We start from the raw sequence: 17,396 nt of genomic DNA on the forward strand, positions 1-17,396 counted from the left end.
ATCACCCCCCCAGAAGCTGAAATGAACGTTCGCCTTCAATACTCCAAGTATGCTATGTGCAGTACCGAGTCTAGTGCTGATAAGAGCGATCTCTTTTGACAACTCGTTAATCGTTGAAACGACTTCCTTCCTTCGTGACTCGTCCATTCGATTCACTTCCAGCTTCTTTCGACGGAGGGTGCAGTGATCGAATCACATCAAAACAGTCAAACTTTCATTTTGAATTTTGAAAAATAAAAAATATGAGTCAAACTCTGAAGTTTCTCATCGGGTTATCCGCTTACACAACTAGATAAGGTACGAATCTCTGCATTCTACTGTATGTTTCCTCTCTAAAATTTTACAGGGAACTTAACTTGGGCAACGAAAATTACTGAAATCAACTGCCGAACAGGGTTTATTTAGTTCTTATTTAGCACTGAATGCGAAATATTTAAATTTTCCGCTTTCAAGGAAAATCAGAGTCTACGTAAGTCAAATTGCGCACTACCAATAGTTTGGTACTCTTTTTCATCGAGTGATGTTTCTTTTTTTCCTCTAACTGTGTTTTTCAAAATGTTAAATGCTGTAGCTGAGCCGAAGCGCCGAAATTGATGTTTTGTCTTATATTTCCATAGCAAAAAGACAGTGCCAATAAATTTAGTGTGCGATTTTACTCAAGTAGATTATTGTTTTCTCTAGGAGAGGGAAGTTTGAATTTACGCATCTGGAAACCTTTAATATCTTCATTAAAAGTCGATTTCAGTAATTTGTGATGCGCAAATCGTATTCTACGTGAAATTTTAATTAGATTTTATCCATCACAATGCTTTAATTTGCGCCTTGTCTTGTGGTCCATGCCCGAATAATTGTTGCGGGTTGCACACGAAATCCGCGAGAATCGTTGTTATTTTGTGGAAATAAAAATGCACTTTTCGGTGAAACGAAATTTTTTAGAAAAATGGGAAACGTGAAACATTTTGCATCTCTGTGTTGGAGGTGCATTATCATTTGATTGTCGAAAATCGAAAGAACCAAATCAACCTAAGGAATCGAACCCAGGACTCGATCCCTCTTGGTGTCGAACGAGTCGCAACTTGAACGAGACAGCTGTAGTACCGACATGGATCGCGAATCTTACGGTAGCCATCCGCGACTGATAACGATTTGTTTTCGTTCCATAGCTACTTCATCTTTACGCCTCGATTTTTGAAGCCTCGGTAAATTCTCTTTCGTTTTCTCTTCGAATTTACGATTATGTCGCGTCGAATTATAGCTGGCAGTATTGATAACAGTGCGTTCTCCCGTATCACCACCAGTGAAGTTCGTGAAGTTCCTGACCCACATTAAAGATCGTGGGGCTTTTCAACGATGGGTGTGTTTCCCGGAATTTTTTGTGTTGTGATGTTCACTAGGAAACCCAGGATTTTCACAATTTTGAAAGGGCCTGCTTTGGTGAGTTCTTTTTTCAATTTTATCCTGTCGCACTTCCTTCGAGCGCACATAACCTATTTTCCTCGATGGATCAACCTTTCAGATCACAAGTATTTTAAATTTTTTCAGACCTTCTCTGGTTGACTGCCGATATTCGACGCATTTTTCCAACGTTCATCCGTCGTATGAATAATGATGAACAGTTTTGTTTTTATCATTGCTCTTACCCATCGAGTGATTATAATCTGTTTTATCTTATGTAATCACTGGATACCTAAACCCTATTAAAGTGCTTATCCCCTGATTAGCTATGCGAACTTCCGTTGATTTCACATTTAATGAAGGATTAGTCCATGGCACAAGTGCTATAAATCTCCCTCCACTGAAAGCTCCAATGCTTGCCATCGAGACCAATCACCGACGCATACTTCCAGTGGTCTTATTCATAGAGCTTTTACGCTGGTTTCTTTTATTTTAATCAATAGCTCGAAACAAATAACATTAGTAGGATGGTTGATCTTCTGTATCTACTATCCCTCATCAAAGGGTCTTGACTGGAATTCAGCTGAGTGTGACCCAACTTCTAACTCCTAGTTCCATGCAGTTTAAGTACGGACAACGTACGTTAAGAGGAAACTTTTTGCAAGCATAGCTTTACACTTCAGGAGAAGCTGCACAGACTGGCCGTACATTTTTAGGGTTGTCAATCATGATCTGTCCTTTGTCAGTACTATTTTACTAGTAGTAGTGGGTAGTTGGGAAGATTTTATGTAGTAGCAAGATGTAGAATTATGCCATTTTAGGCGATTTGAATGGGGTGAAAATAGAGGAGCATTAGGTACAACAATTCAGTGTTTTGCCTGGCAATTTCAAACGATTAAATATGAATTTGACACATCAATATACTTAATGCTCCTTCATCAGGAGCGCACCTTGTTTGATGGGTGTCCGGACAACCCCCAGCAAAACCTCACCCTGGAAATTCAGCTACAAATCACAGATTGACATTCTGTAAGAGAATGATAATGTAAATCACTCAACTCAAAGTAGAGATTTATAAAGATTTAAACAATATCAAAATCTCAGACAAGCTGACTAAAAAAAGCGTTTAAGAAAAAAAAAAGAATTAAGTACCGAAGGATATAAATTCAATTGTACATAATTTTAAAGGAATTTTAGATAGGTACATTTAGGAGGAATTTAGATGAGTTTATAAGAATTTAGATTTTTTTTTTTAAATGGAATGGCACTCTTCACATAAAAAAGACTAGATCCGCACTTCAAAACTGCAAAATATCGTCACAGTAATTTTGCACAGTATATGTTTCAATATACTTAAATGTAGATGTCACAGTTAATATAATTGCGGGGCTTGGAGGACAAGGCGCATACCTACTTAAGTGCAGTTTTTTTAAAAAAAATTTAGGTATTAATGATTTCAAGTACACAAAACTAGTCTGAATGCATTTACTGTGAAAAATTTGCTCCCAACCTCTAATTTTTAAGCATCAATTACTTAGTCAGTTTAAACTTACTTTTTGCCTTAAGGATTAATGTCATTTCGAAACTTCAAACATGTTTTTCTCGAAATAGCAAAAGCTACACTTAGGCGCCTTGTCCTCAAAGTCCGTGGATTACATTTTGCAATTAGGAACTGCATTTTCTAGCCCATTGGTTAAAAGACTTATGTGCATAGTGAAATGATGATGAGCTGATGAGAACGTAATAATGATGAGTGAACTGATGGTACATATCGACGGTGAAACTACCAAACCACGTATCTCGGTTTGCGACGTCGCAGACTTCCTGTCATACTTTATTTTTTAAATGAAAAACTACTTAACATCCAGTCTTAAAAATTTCTGTGATTTTTCCTCTTTGTGCGGAGAAAATCCGTGAAAATTTCAAGGAATGATATTGATTTGGTCTACTTCAAAAAAATAAAATGTGAGCGTAGATTTTTTAACACCGCAAACGAGATACGTGGTTTGGTAGTTTCACCGTCGATATGTCGTTTCTGAAATGAGCCAGATATTTTAGTTCTGAATGAATTGCAAAATGTAGTCCAATTACATTCTGGTCAGGACTTTCTACTGGCACAATCACGCTGTCATCTCTGATTCATCCACTGCTTCTGGAAATTTGAATGCCAGCAGGAATGGCACATCTTTCACCGCCTTTTCGGTTGATGTTTGAAGTTCCTCGTTATGATTGAAAAAAGTCGTAAGCACGCAGTCTAAGTCTAGAGCCAGAGTCTCATTTCGCCTTCAATTTTGATGATACTTCAAGCACACCCCTAGAGCGCGAATAGTGGTATCAAAGAGCCGTGTGAGTTTGAGAGAGAGCTTTCTTTCGTTGTCATCTCTTGATTTTTCGTACCTCAACGGCATTTTTTACGCTAGGGTCGCGGTTCGATAGTGCCGTAAACTTGTGAAAAATAAAGATAAAGTTTGTCTTTATGTCGAGGATAGTTCTCTCGTTTTGATAGAAAGCGGTCGTCCTTAATAATTTCGTAAGCTTTAGAAATGATTCATTTTAGAGTTTGATGTTTTCTCAACAAATGCGCATACTGCAAGTTTGACGCGGTGTTCTGCAGAACATTATCAATGGCGATGTTGCATGTGTGAGGGATTTGCGATTAGACTGTTGTTTCTTGTGTAAAAGTTTGCGAGAAACACGATGGTGCCACTGGTTTTCTCTGAAATCAACTCCCAAGCTCAATAAAAGCTCTCTAAGTGAGGCCAAAATGGAGGGGATATCCCGCCCTACCCTGAGAGTCCACCTCTACATCAAAACAAACTCTCCATGCGAAGATAGGGAGCAAATACATTGACAGGCCTGCCACTTTATTTGGGGACTCCAAAACTGAAAACACGGCAACCCTGCTAATGTATTTGCTCCCTATCTTTGCATGGAGAGTTTGTTTTGATGTGAGGTGGACTCTCAGGGTAGGGCGGGATATCCCCTCCATTTTGGCCTCTTTTTGAGAGCTTTTTTTGAGCTTGGGAGATGATTTCAGAGAAAACCAGTAGCACAATCGGGTTTCTCGCGAACTTTTACGAGGGGCGTTCAATAAGTAAGTATCCCCCCTCTCTAAAATCCATAAGAATGGACCAATTTTAAAAAACTTGGGCTCAAAATCTTCCTTAGGATATTTTGAGTTCAACAAAACAAACCGACAACAAAATCGGACTATGTGCGGCCGAACGCGAGCCGTTTGAACGCGCCGAGGTGCTCGACGCTCCCGCCGAATCTGCGAGGATTTGAAGTCCGCCAACAGGAGAAGAGCTTCTCTGCCAAAGCCTCAGTCGTTCATCACTGACGAAAAAATCAAAGAAATTTTTGTAGAATAAGGGGCTTCCCTCACTTCTCCACATAAACCGCTCGATCCAAGAAAGTCTGATACTGAGACTAAGACTAAGAGAACAGCTTTTGGATGCCTCGTGCGTGGAAGTCTTTCAGCTGACCGCGGATGAAAGAGTGGACGGCTAAATTGACCTCTTCCACTGATTCCAAATTGACTCCTCCGAGTTCAGATTTCAGATACGATGATAAATGGCAAACCAGACCACCATTTATTCCCGTTCCTGAAATCTGAACTTGGAGGAGTTAATTTTGAATCAGTGGAAGAGGTCAATTTAGCCGTCCACTCTTTCATCCGCGTCAGCTGAAAGACTTCCACGCACGAGGCATCCAAAAGCTGTTCTCTTAGTCTTAGTCTCAGTATCAGACTTTCTTGGATCGAGCTGGTTATGTGGAGAAGTGAGGGAAGCCCCTTATTCTACAAAAATTTCTTTGATTTTTCGTCAGTGATGAACGACTGAGGCTTTGGCAGAGAAGCTCTTCTCCTGTAGCGGACTTCAAATCCCTCGCAGATTCGGCGGGAGCGTCGAGCACCTCGGCGCGTTCAAACGGCTCGCGTTCGGCCGCACATAGTCCGATTTTGTTGCGGTTTGTTTTGTTGAACTCAAAATATCCTAAGGAAGATTTTGAGCCCAAGTTTTTAAAATTGGTCCATTCTTATGGATTTTAGAGAGGGGGGATACTTACTTATTGAACGCCCTCGTACATATGAAACAGCTGTCAAATCGCAAATCCCTCACACATGCAACATCTCCATTGCGCAGCGTGAAAGACCGAAAGATTTTCGTTGCGATCTCAAATCGATCTTTTAGGAGTGCTAAAAAACTCTTTAAGGGGCTTTTGAAATTGTGCCTCCTACTTTTACCCCCCCCCCCCCTCCAATGGTGGTGGCTAAGGGGTCTTCAGAACCATGAAAATCGGATTCCTTGGGGTCGATTGCTAGGGATACCATATTTTTCCGGAGAGTCTACGTCAATTTTTGACCAAAGGGAAATTATGGAGGAGGCCGCTGTCCCCGTCCTTAAGGGATCATTTTCGGGCGTAAAGTGGTCCGATTTTGGATTTTTAGGGGTAAGTTTCACGGAAAATTCTTCGTATTTTCCGATTTTAATGCAATCAAATCGCAACTCCATCAGGGACCCCGACTTATGGGATCGTGAAACATGTATTTCGAAGAAAAATCATGCGTATTATTGCTTGAAACTTTCGGACGTTTTCGATAAAATTGCAAACAAAATTTTCCGAATAAATTGAAGAATAATATTCACAATTTTCCTAGTAGATTAAGTTTTTATTGAAAGAAATATGGCAACGTCTGAGGGCTCATACGGCGTTTTTCCTTAGCACGGCAGCATTGACTGGGTCCAGCGTGCGGTGAAGAATTCGGGACCTCTCCAGTCTCCAGTCTTCTCGAGAGGCCACCGAAGATCCCTCTCGAGAAAACTGCTGCGCCAAGAAAAAACACGGTGTCAATATTCGGACGTGCCAAAGTCCTTCCGACAAAACGTGAACTTTATACTGACAATTTAATCCATCGTACCCGAAAATGGATATGTTGCATGTGTGAGGAATTTGCGATTTGACTGTTGATTACAATGTAAAAGTTCGTGAGAAACACGATGGTGCCACTGGTTTCTCTGAAATCAACTCCCAAGCTCAAAAAAAGCTCTCAAGTTCAGGTCAAAATGGAGGGGATATCCCACGCTATCCTAAGAGTCCACCTCTACATCCAAACAAACTCTCCATGCGTAGATAGGGAGTAAATACATTGACAGGGCTGCCACTTTATTTGGGGACTCCAAAACTGAAAACACGGCAACCCTGCTATTGTATTTGCTCCCTATCTTTGCAAGGAGAGTTTGCTTTGATGTAGAGGTGGACTCTCAGGGTAGGGTGGGATATCCCCTCCATTTTGGCCTCAACCTGAGAGCTTTTTTTGAGCTTGGGAGATGATTTCAGAGAAAATCAGGGGCACCATCGTGTTCACACGAACTTGTACACAAGAATCAATAGTCAAATCGCAAATTCCTCACACATGCGACATCTCCATTTAATCCATCTTACCCGAAAATTCAAAGGAACATACTCTTTTAACCTCTACTCTACTTTTCTGTAAAATTATTTTTTTGAGGGTGGAATTTGCCGTGCTAGGGTAAAACGCCGTATGAGCTTTCGCACGAACGTGCAATGACTCATCGCAAACCACGACACGGTAGTGGTGAAGCGTAATCATAGGCTATCGATATTTTCTCATTTGAAACTGGTAAAGAGAGGTGTTTGTTAGGAACAACCTGATGATCAATGCTTTTCCATCGGTTTAAATGACCGATCCAGGGCCGGATTAAGAGGGTGGCCACATGGGCCGCGGCCCATGGCGGCAAAAAGGGGCGGCAAATTTTGCAATTTTTTTAAATGTAGGTATCAAGAAAAATCGGATTCGGGAAAATAATTACAAACGAGGAAAGGCCACAAAATCTCTCATTTCCTGAGAGTATAGTAATTGCTAATTTCGTCGTCTTTCGGTGATACAAGAGACAGCACTTTTAATTAGTCCAGAGAGAATTCAAACACGCAATTTGGCCTGGAGCGGCGCGGCGCGGAAAGGAATGATGACGAGGACTTGAGATGACAAGGAGAAGCCCTCGGCGCGATGGTCGGCATGTAACAAATATTAGCGCCTACATAACTGCATGAATACTTCACGCATTGCGTCGTACACTGTGCGGTCATAGCAGCGCAGCGGTCGACGGACGTGAAACGCATAGCGCCTACAAGAATGTAGGGATACTTCACGCATTGCGCCAAACGCAGTGCGGTCAGCGCGGCACGGCGGCGGCGGACGTTAAGATTATTAAACCACATTCGTGTTTGTTCTTTCATAATTTTTTCGTTCATTTCTTATTAATGAAGGCTTTATCCAGACAGAGATAGGTTTACGGAACTTAACTTTCGCGCAAAGTTCCGTGAACTTTTGCTAGTAGTGTTTATAGGACTTACGCAAAAAATGTTTTTAACACGAGTAAACGCGTATTATGCACCCCTCCCCCCGTTGATTTTTATTGATGTTTCAAAACGAATGAGAAGGGGGCGGCAAAATACAGGCGGCCCATAGGCGGCAAGTAGGTAAATCCGGCTCTGGACAGATCAATAGACTTATCGTAAATCACGGCACGGCAGTGGTAAAGTGTCATCATCGGCTATCGATATTTTTCTATTTTAAGGCATGGTAAAGAATCGGTCATTAGAATATTCGTCGCGCTCATCCTGGTATTCGATCCTTTTGCTTAGGTTAAAATGGCAGATCAATCAATTCATCGCAAATCGCGAAACGGCAATGGGCTGATTTAGTGGCGACATCATTCGGTATAATATCGAACCCCTGTTTCAAATGTAAACGAACACAGAACCGTGTTTCTGATTCGCGCCCTTTGCGTCATGGTAGTAAAAAGCGTCCGAGTGTCTCTTACATTGATCGAAATTTCTCGCATATAATGAGTCTTTAATTAATTTTGACCGATCAATGACTAAATTTCAATAAATCAACTCAATAAACTCATAGAGAATTCGTATATGAAATTATATTGTTTTTATTTATTTATTTTTTTGTAGAGTACTGTCCTGCCGTGCTAAGGAAAAACGCCGTATGAACCTCCAGGCGTTGCCAAATTTCCCTCGATAAAAACACGAATTTCCTGGTAAACATAGGAACATTTTCTTTCCAATTTTACAGATTCTTTTGCTCGCAATTTCACCTTACTTAAGTTCCCGAAAATTTCAAGGAAAAATATTCATAATTTTCCTATAAAATGATTATTTTATCGAAGGAAATTTGACGACGCTCGAATATTCATACGACTTTCTTCCTTAGCACGACAGTGAATAGAGAGGCAAGCCACTAGAGTGTTTGGTACACTTTGATGGTACATGAAGTTATATGATAGTTTGTTTTGGTTTGAACCAAGAGTTGGGTATTATATCGAATGACGTAGGACGTAGTTTCTAAATCGGTCGATGGTGAAGCGTCATTAATGACAATCGACAGGGTTGTCTAAGCCAGGAAATACTGGGAAAACCGAGAAATGTCAGGGAAAAAACAAGCGTTGCATTTGTTTGCTTTCTCATCGAGTGGGTTTTGCGTTTTGAAAAACAAATTTTGCCCTAAAAATATTTCTACCTAAAGTCCCTTTATACCCAGAGCTGAGACACCTCAATTCTGGTTGGGCTTAAAGTGGCTTTTAAAAAAAAAATCCAGTTCTGATTGGTTCTCGCTCATGGTGTCCCAAAAGTGTGCACCAAGATGACGGTGGCTCGAATGTGAACAAAAACAATGAAAATATAACCCAAGTGCGATTTATCAAGATGACATTGTTATTTTCATCACACCAAAATGAAAATAGATTAAGGAACTATTCACAAATCAATCTCATTTTATTTTATTGCAGTTTCTTTGATTAGGTTTTTGATCAGTTTTTTGATGTTGTTGTTTTTGGATGACAGAGATTGCAGTATTCCTTATCCTTATCCCTCAATAACGTTCGTTTGGGTGCCCACTTTTGTACCACCATGGCCAACCAGAATTAGTTGTCTCAATTCTGGGTGTAAACTGTAAAGATACTCCATTTCTACCAATGTCTTTTTAACAATCCGGCATTTGTTCAGTTGTCAGGAAAATTCACCAAATTTGTCAGGGACGTGTCAGGGAATTTAATTTTCTAAATTCTGTGGCAACCTGAAATCGATATTTTCCCATTTGAAGCTACGGTATAGTCTAATATCACGGAATACCCTGACAAGCGACCCTTTTCCATAGGTTCAAATGACAGATCAATCGACTCATCGCAAAGGACGCCACGATGCGATGCTAAGATTCAATCTCGGTGCGAACTTCTTCAACCCAAGAGGCGAAGTGGTGGCGGCGAACGCCCCCCCCCCCCCCACCCCGATGCGATTTTCACTGCTTTTTACTCATCTTTACTTTACTGCCCCATCAGCGGAGATAAACCCAAATCTCGACGAGATAACAGCTGCCGCCATCCTCGCTGACTTCACCGGTTTTTTTTGCCCTTCCCTTTCCTCCCCCCCCCCCCCCCCCCCCCCCCCCGTTTTTTAGACGGCTTGTCTCCTTCGGTTGGATCGGATACTTAGTACTTTTATCTTGCTTTAGCTTAGCCGCACAGTGATCGAGTCAATTAGAGAGGTCGGACATGAAATTTTTGGCTGAAGCCGTAAATTTTGATGTTTATTTCGTCACATTTTAAATTTCGAGGGGTGCCTCTTGTAGATCATATCACCAATGGGACCACCTTTGGAACCTCAAAGTTTTTTAGAAACGGAGTTATAAGCGTTTAAAGTTTCCAAATTTTGTCCGACCTCTCCTATTGACTTGATCCACCGTGCGACGATTTGCTTATCGGTCGGGAGGGGAAACGATCCGGTATTTTGGGAGATCATGAACTTTTTTTTTCATGATTTGATGAGCGTGTCGTGTGCCGTCATACAAGCACGAAACTAATGATGATGGGGGAGTACACTGAAAATAGCTATGGCTTATAAACCAATGGACCACTAGACAAGGTACGAATTTCAGCATTCTGATACATGTTTCGTAATTAAAATTTCACGCAGAACACGATGCGCACGAAAAAAATTACCGCAGTTAACTCCTTATGGAGATAAATATTGATTCTTGATGCCACCCGCTCATGAAAAACTCTATGCTCTACGTGATTCACATCCCGCGCTAAACGTTATCATGACAGTCTCTGCGATATAAAAATCTGGCAACCTCAATCTTGACGCTTTGTCTCAGCTATAGCTAATTGCTAATAGTTTGAACAACATATGGTGGGAAATTAACATCGCTCGATTGAGAAGCTTGCTGGAACCGTTGTAATGCGCGATTTGACTCACGTAGAGCTTTGAGTTTCTTGTGAGCGGGCAGTTCAAATTCCTCGTAACCAATATGAAATAAAAACGTTAATATCTTTGTTAGGAGTTGGTTTCAGTAAATTTCGTTGTGTGAATCGTGTTCTACGTGAAATTCTAGTTAAGAAACATGTATCAGATTGCTTAAATTCGTACCTTGTGTAGTGGTCCATTAGCGGTTCTTATGGAACACCATGAATAGTAGTGAAGGCCCATTTGCGCGAAATTCTGCAACCCTCGCGCAAATGGGCTGCTTCCCATATACCTTATAGTGATGCCTAAGTATGGTACAAGCGTGATCGAAGTTCCTACGTCAAATTGTTCCCCGCAACCTGGCATTCACAGCTATGGCGACCCGAATGGGTCGCGCTCCAGAGTCTGGAGGGGGCGACAGATATAGACGCTATTAGTGCCACATCACAATGGGTATCGATTGTATCGAATGGAGATGTTGCATGTGTGAGGGATTTGCGATTTGACTGTTGGTTCTTATGTAAAAGTTCGCGAGAAACACGATGGTGCCACTGGTTTTCTCTGAAATCATCTCCCAAGCTCAAAAAAAGCGCTCAAAGTGAGGTCAAAATACAGGGGATATCCCACCCTACCCTGAGAGTCCACCTCTACATCTAAGCAAACTCTCCTTGCAAAGATAGGGAGAAAATACATTAGCAGGGTTGCCGTGTTTTCAGTTTTGGAGTCCCCAAATAAAGTGGCAGCCCCGTCAATGTATTTGCTCCCTATCTGTGCATGGAGAGTTTGTCTTGATGTAGATGTGGACTCTCAGGGTGGGGTGGGATATCCCCTCCATTTTGGCCTCAACTTGAGAGCTTTTTTTGAGCTTGGGAGTCCCCAAATAAAGTGGCAGCCCCGTCAATGGATTTGCTCCCTATCTGTGCATAGAGAGTTTGTTTTGATGTAGATGTGGACTCTCAGGGTGGGGTGGGATATCCCCTCCACTTTGGCCTCAACTTGAGAGCTTTTTTTGAGCTTGGGAGTTGATTTCAGAAAAAACCAGTGGCACCATCGTGTTTCTCACGAACTTTTACACTGTAATCAACAGTCAAATCGCAAATTCCTCACACATGCAACATCTCCATTGGATCCAAACAATCAAACATAACCTCACCTTGACACTCCCCTCCCAGAATCTCACTGTCAAAAGACAAGAAACTAGAGCGGCATATGGGTGGTCTAAGTCATGGTGGCTCTCGTAGGCATTTTCTCCTCTCTAAAACTGCTTTATCCCGTCAACTTAAAAACGACATTTTTCGACAAAATTTTTATGGGTAAGAAAGAGAGATATTAAGGAAATAATTTTCTATTTTATTCACGAGGAAGCACGTATGCGATTTAAGTAAGGGTAACAAAAAACATTTCGTCGAAAAAACCCCATGAGGAGTGTAGCGTTGAAGAATACGAAATGGACTGCATTTTGCAATTCGGAACTATAAATTCTGGCTCATCTGAAAAAAAACACTTATGTGCATAGGAAACTAATGGCACATACGTAGTTTTTAAACCGGGCCAGAATGTATACTTAGATGTGTGCAACGTTACAATCGGAGATAAATACGCTTCTATTCGCGCGCAGCCGTCGGTATTTTCAGTTCATCCGGACGGCAGGCGCGATGATACAACTATTCGACCACGGATGTAGGCATGTTGCAGCCAGCCGGATTGAAGGCGCGTCAAACCGCGAAGATCACGCAGCCGCGTTCCCTTCCCTGGCTGTCGCAACGCTGAAATCGCTGCAAACCTAAGAATACGCGTCATTATTTTCACTTTTTGCCCTGTTTTACTATATTTAAATTGAAATATGTATTTCAACTATAACGATTCAAAAAATTTAATCGTATTTGATTCGTTTTTTGATTGAAGAAAATTGAAAAACGAGAGTAACGCGTCGAAACTTTCTATGATTTTTATTTTTGAATCATTTCAGAAAATTTCCGGAAAACCTTCAGGAAACTACAGGAAGCTTCGTAAAACACATCGATTAAAAATAAAACATCAGTAAGTAGTTCCAAATTGCTAAATGCGATCCAAATATAACTATTCTTTTCGCCACGAACAAGTTTGCAACCGACACATTTCTCCTTCCACGCGAAGTTCGCCGGAGCCCTCTCGATGCGCCCAATGTTGCCGGTTCTTCCTAATTTTTGTATGAATCGAGACGAAAATAATCCAATTTCTGAGGCGATCCGGCAGCAACGCTCTACACACCAAGGCGGACGAGAGCTTAGCGCGGGCGTAAGCCGTTCGCCAAACAGATTCTTTGCGGGGACATAGAAGAGGATTCTGCGCTTGAAGTGTTGAATTATATCGAAATGCCTTGTTAATTATATGCCTATCTTCAAAATGATACCTATCGATCGAGGGTCGATCGATAGTATCGATTGCGTTTCAATAATCGACCCACTTGTCGATGGGATTTAAAACGAGCCGTTGATGACTTCAGATGCATTCGCTTGTCGCTGTTTCGCGAGCGGATTTTGTCGTTCGGCCGTCGATATTTTACCCATTTGAAGCCATGGCAAAGAATCGATTAGACCTCATCAGTAGATCACACTCAGTGTTCGAAACTCACAGGCGCCAACGCGCCAAATGCGCCTAAAAAAATCGGCCATGGCGCCTATAAAATGAAGGCTCTGCGCCAACGTGGCCTCTAAAAATCTGGATTTTCACAGGAAGTCACAAAAAGAAAGAATAACAAATCTATTTGAATTGAAAAAAACTCAGAATTTTCAGCACTACAAGTGAAAGCTTGCTTTTTCTATCCTTCACGATTTCAATGCAAGTGCTTTTGCCTTCCTCAAGTTACAGCTACTTACTAGTTCTGTCACGAAAACATCTTGCGTCTGACTTTTCACTAAATGCGCCGTAATGTACAGGCAAAAAGTCAGTTTGGCCCCTAAAAAATCTTCAATGGCGCCTAAAAATCGGGCTTGACGCGCCACACGGCTCCTAAAATTCAAAGGCGAGTTTCGAACACTGAGACCCAGCACAATTTCTTCACCTTGTTACGTACAGTTTCGGGTCATTTTTTAGTGTATTTTCTTGCTCCAAATTAGGTACACATCCAAACAGCATATTAAATCTCAGATTTTTTCCGTCATTTGTATTGTACGAGTGCGTTTTAATAGAAGTAAAGTATTATGTTGAAATCAGCTTTTGATGCCTGTAAATATGATCTCAACAGAGAAGAAACAGGAGTGTCCTCTTTGACTAATTTTACGTCTCTCTTTTTGTTATAGGTAAGTCGAAATGTCACTTTCTCTTTTCAACGAAGGCAATTTTCTTCTTCTTTTTGGATGGTAAGTTTCACCTGTTTTCATTATTGAAGTATTCTTGGCCCAGAGTCCGCTGGTTAACATCAATTGAATGTGCATGGGTGTTTTACGAGTAATTTGCGTGAAACGGAAAAAAGCTCGAAATTTGTAGCACAATCTGGCAAAAATGCCACTCAAACTACTAGATTTTCTCCCCACTTGGGAGATCTAACGGGTCGATTACAGTTACTTACTGCTAAGCAGCTTTAAAACGTCCCTTGAAAACCCCGTAAACGGATAAAAGAAATCACCACGAATAGCTGTACTAACTTGTTGCCTTAAAGTAAAGCCGTTCGTCTCCAATTCATTGAAAATTCATCATCGGGTGAAAAATGTACATGTTTTTCCAAGGTTAGGTTGTCATCCTAAACGCATGTTGTCGTTTCCCTCACAGAGACAAGAGACCCTCCACTGGCCTCCTAGCGACAGGTGGAAGCTTTTACTTTCGGGGTTTCAACAATTCCTTATGGAAAATTATGAGCGAGCAACAGTCATCACCATATTTTCGGCTGTTGACTTACCTACATGGTCGATGATGAGCTTCGGATGACGTCATAAGCCAAACAACTTTCCCAAACGTCGGCCATTTTCGGCTTGTTTGCAAAACGAAACTGCCAACACGTTGTTGAACATCAACCATGTAGGTAAGTCAACAGTAGAATGCTGAAGTCCCGAAAGTAAAAGCTTCCACCATGGCCAAGTTACTAGTGGAGGGTCTCTTGTCTCTGTTCCCTCACGAAAGAACGTAACTTTATTTCAATGTTGCCAAATCCCCTCTCACAAATTGCATATTAACTAGAAGAATCTTGGGCATTCCTAATTGAAAATGTCACTGATTTTTCCTCAGATTCCATGCGAAAATCAGGAGAATTTTTGACAAAAATTGTACAGATACAACGTTGTAAAGTAACTTAATCGTTTGCGTCAATCTGGCAGCCTTAGAATAGAGTTACGTTTCTCCGTGCGGGAGACGACGATTTTATACACTCTTTAAATATTCTATCTTGACGAGTGGATCTGCAGAAACAGATTCTATTCGACCTCTATCCGTGAAAATTTGAAAGCAGAAGCATGAATGTGTCCAAATCCCCTCGATGTTTACTGACAATAAAATAATCTCCATGTTAAAAACTCATGTCTACAGATGGCTGTAGATTCCTAAGTTTCTAAATAAACAGGAATAAAAACCAAATGCACAAAAACAAAAAACAAAAAAACAAAAACAAAAACAAAAACAAAAAAAAAAAAAAAAAAAAAAAAAAAACTACTACACTGGAAAAAAAAACACTTTGGATCTTGAGTCCAGACTCTTAAAAACATCGACAAGAAAAAATACTCTTGATACAATCGGATTTTTGCTTAAATCAAGAACCGAGCCTCTTAATTTGAACGGATTTCCTTTTGATTTGAGCTTAAATCTGATTGAATCAAGAGTATTTTTTCTTGTCAATGTTTTCAAGAGTCTCGACTCTAGATCCAATGTGTTTTTTTTTTTTTTTTTTTTTTTTCCCAGTGTAGTGTATTCTTTGTCAAACTCGCTTCGGAGGGTTTTTCCGTTTTTAGTCACCGGGGTACACTTGTTAACCCTCCGATCGAAAGTGGCGTCATTATCACCCCGCTTCACATCTTTGCACCCCCATATCGGCCCTTTGCACCCCATGTCATCCCTGAATTTTACCAGTGGCGTGGCGTGCTTTGCGATATATCGATCGTTATGCCATTTAAACCTATGGAAAAGGATCGATAGACAGGGTGTTCGCAGCGAACACCTTAATAATCGATTCCTTATCATAGGTTTAAGTGGCAGAACAATCGATACATCGCAATTCACGCCACGCCACTGAATTTTACGCTCTCGCGACGGTCTGAGCGTTTTGCGCGACACCGAATAGGACGAGATAACCGAACGGGGACAATGCGGCATGCCCAACGTGCGAATAAATTTTCATCCGCCTGCATGGTCTCCAGGTTTGCCGCTCTGCTTCCGTGAAACGTTCCTTTTAAATGGGTAAAGTTTCTGACTAAAACTGCAAATTTTGATGTTTATTTCGTCACATTATAAAACTTCAAGGGGTGCTATTGGGAGGAAAATTTTACAAGAAAACCAAAGAAACCACTTTTACAACCTCAAAGTTTCGTATGAACGGAGTTGGTGGAAATGAAAAGAAACTATCACTCTTGAGACCAAACTCCTGAGCCCCACAGAAATCAGATCGATCGATATAGCACAAAGCACGCCACGCCACTGATCACGACTGAGATAGTTCCTTTTCAATGGGTCAGTTGCGCTGGTCACAGAATCGTGTTTTGATGCTTGATTCTGGTTGATCAGCTAAAAATAATAAGATCAGTCGAAACAGCAACTTTCTACGTTCATTATTAACCGAGATATCGCCCTTTAAAAAGCCGGGTTTTTGACGTCATCCACCCCGATATTGACACCCTTGGTTTCTTCTACCTTGGTTTTATCAGTCGGTGTGACGCACATTTGCACTGGTTACTCAGCGTAAAACTCGGATGAAAGCAAGCACTGGGAAAAAAAGTCGCTGAGATCCTGAGTCCAGACTTTTATGAGCATTGACAAGAAAAAATTTTCTTGATTCAATCGGATTTTTTGCTTCTTGAATCAAAAGAAAATCCGCCTAAATTGAGAGGCTCGGCTCTTCGACTCAAGGAAAAATCGGATTGAAACAAGAGAATTTTTTCTTGTTAATGTTATTATGAGTCTGGACTCTAGATCCAAGCGACTTTTTTACCAGTGATTGCTTTCATCCGAGTTTTACGCTGAGTAACCAGTGCAAATCTGCCGTGATAGCGAAGAGAGCCGTAAGTGCAAAATTTTCGAAATCGAGTTTTCTGCAAAATTCGTCTAAACTCTTTTAGATGAAATTACTGAGACAACTGAAACAGCAAAATTCATCCTAATTTAATGAAAACGAGACGTATGTAAAAGCCGTAAGTGCACAAAAAATGACACAGTTTTTTTTTTTTCAAGACAGCCGTAGATGCACGAGAGCCAATGAAAACAGTGCTTTCCAGTAAAGTGCCGCCCTCTTCTGCCAATTTCTAACCTGAAAATGTGTTAGTTGTGCGTCCAAAACGCAACCACGAAAGCATGCAGAATATAGCACCTACGGCTGTCTTGCCTAACAGTAACCTAGCATGAAAATTAAAAATACCCTTTTTATGTAATGGAAATAAAATCAGTCGATTTTTAATCATCCATACGATTTCTAGGAGTCTTCCGGACGATTAGTGGCAATTTGACAAAGAACGGAGGCTTCTTTCAATAAAATGATCTTGTCAGAAGCTTCTGAGCCCGTTTTCTCAAAACTTCATTTTTGCACTTATGGCTCTCTTCGCTAT

The 17,396-nt window shown here is 41.0% G+C and overlaps 1 protein-coding gene across 1 annotated transcript in view; it reads left to right on the plus strand.

Moving 5' to 3' along the window:
- The first annotated feature begins 962 nt into the window (after positions 1–962).
- The window catches only part of Myo95E (Myosin 95E), a 63,113-nt gene continuing 46,679 nt past the window's right edge, over positions 963–17,396 (plus strand). The window contains exon 1 of the mRNA XM_019051504.2: positions 963–1,434. The gene's annotated coding sequence lies outside the window, so the exon portion shown is untranslated. The remainder of the gene's footprint in view (positions 1,435–17,396) is intronic.

The sequence above is a fragment of the Bemisia tabaci genome, chromosome 9 (genome assembly GCF_918797505.1).
Source record: "Bemisia tabaci chromosome 9, PGI_BMITA_v3".
Lineage (NCBI taxonomy): Eukaryota > Metazoa > Arthropoda > Insecta > Hemiptera > Aleyrodidae > Bemisia > Bemisia tabaci.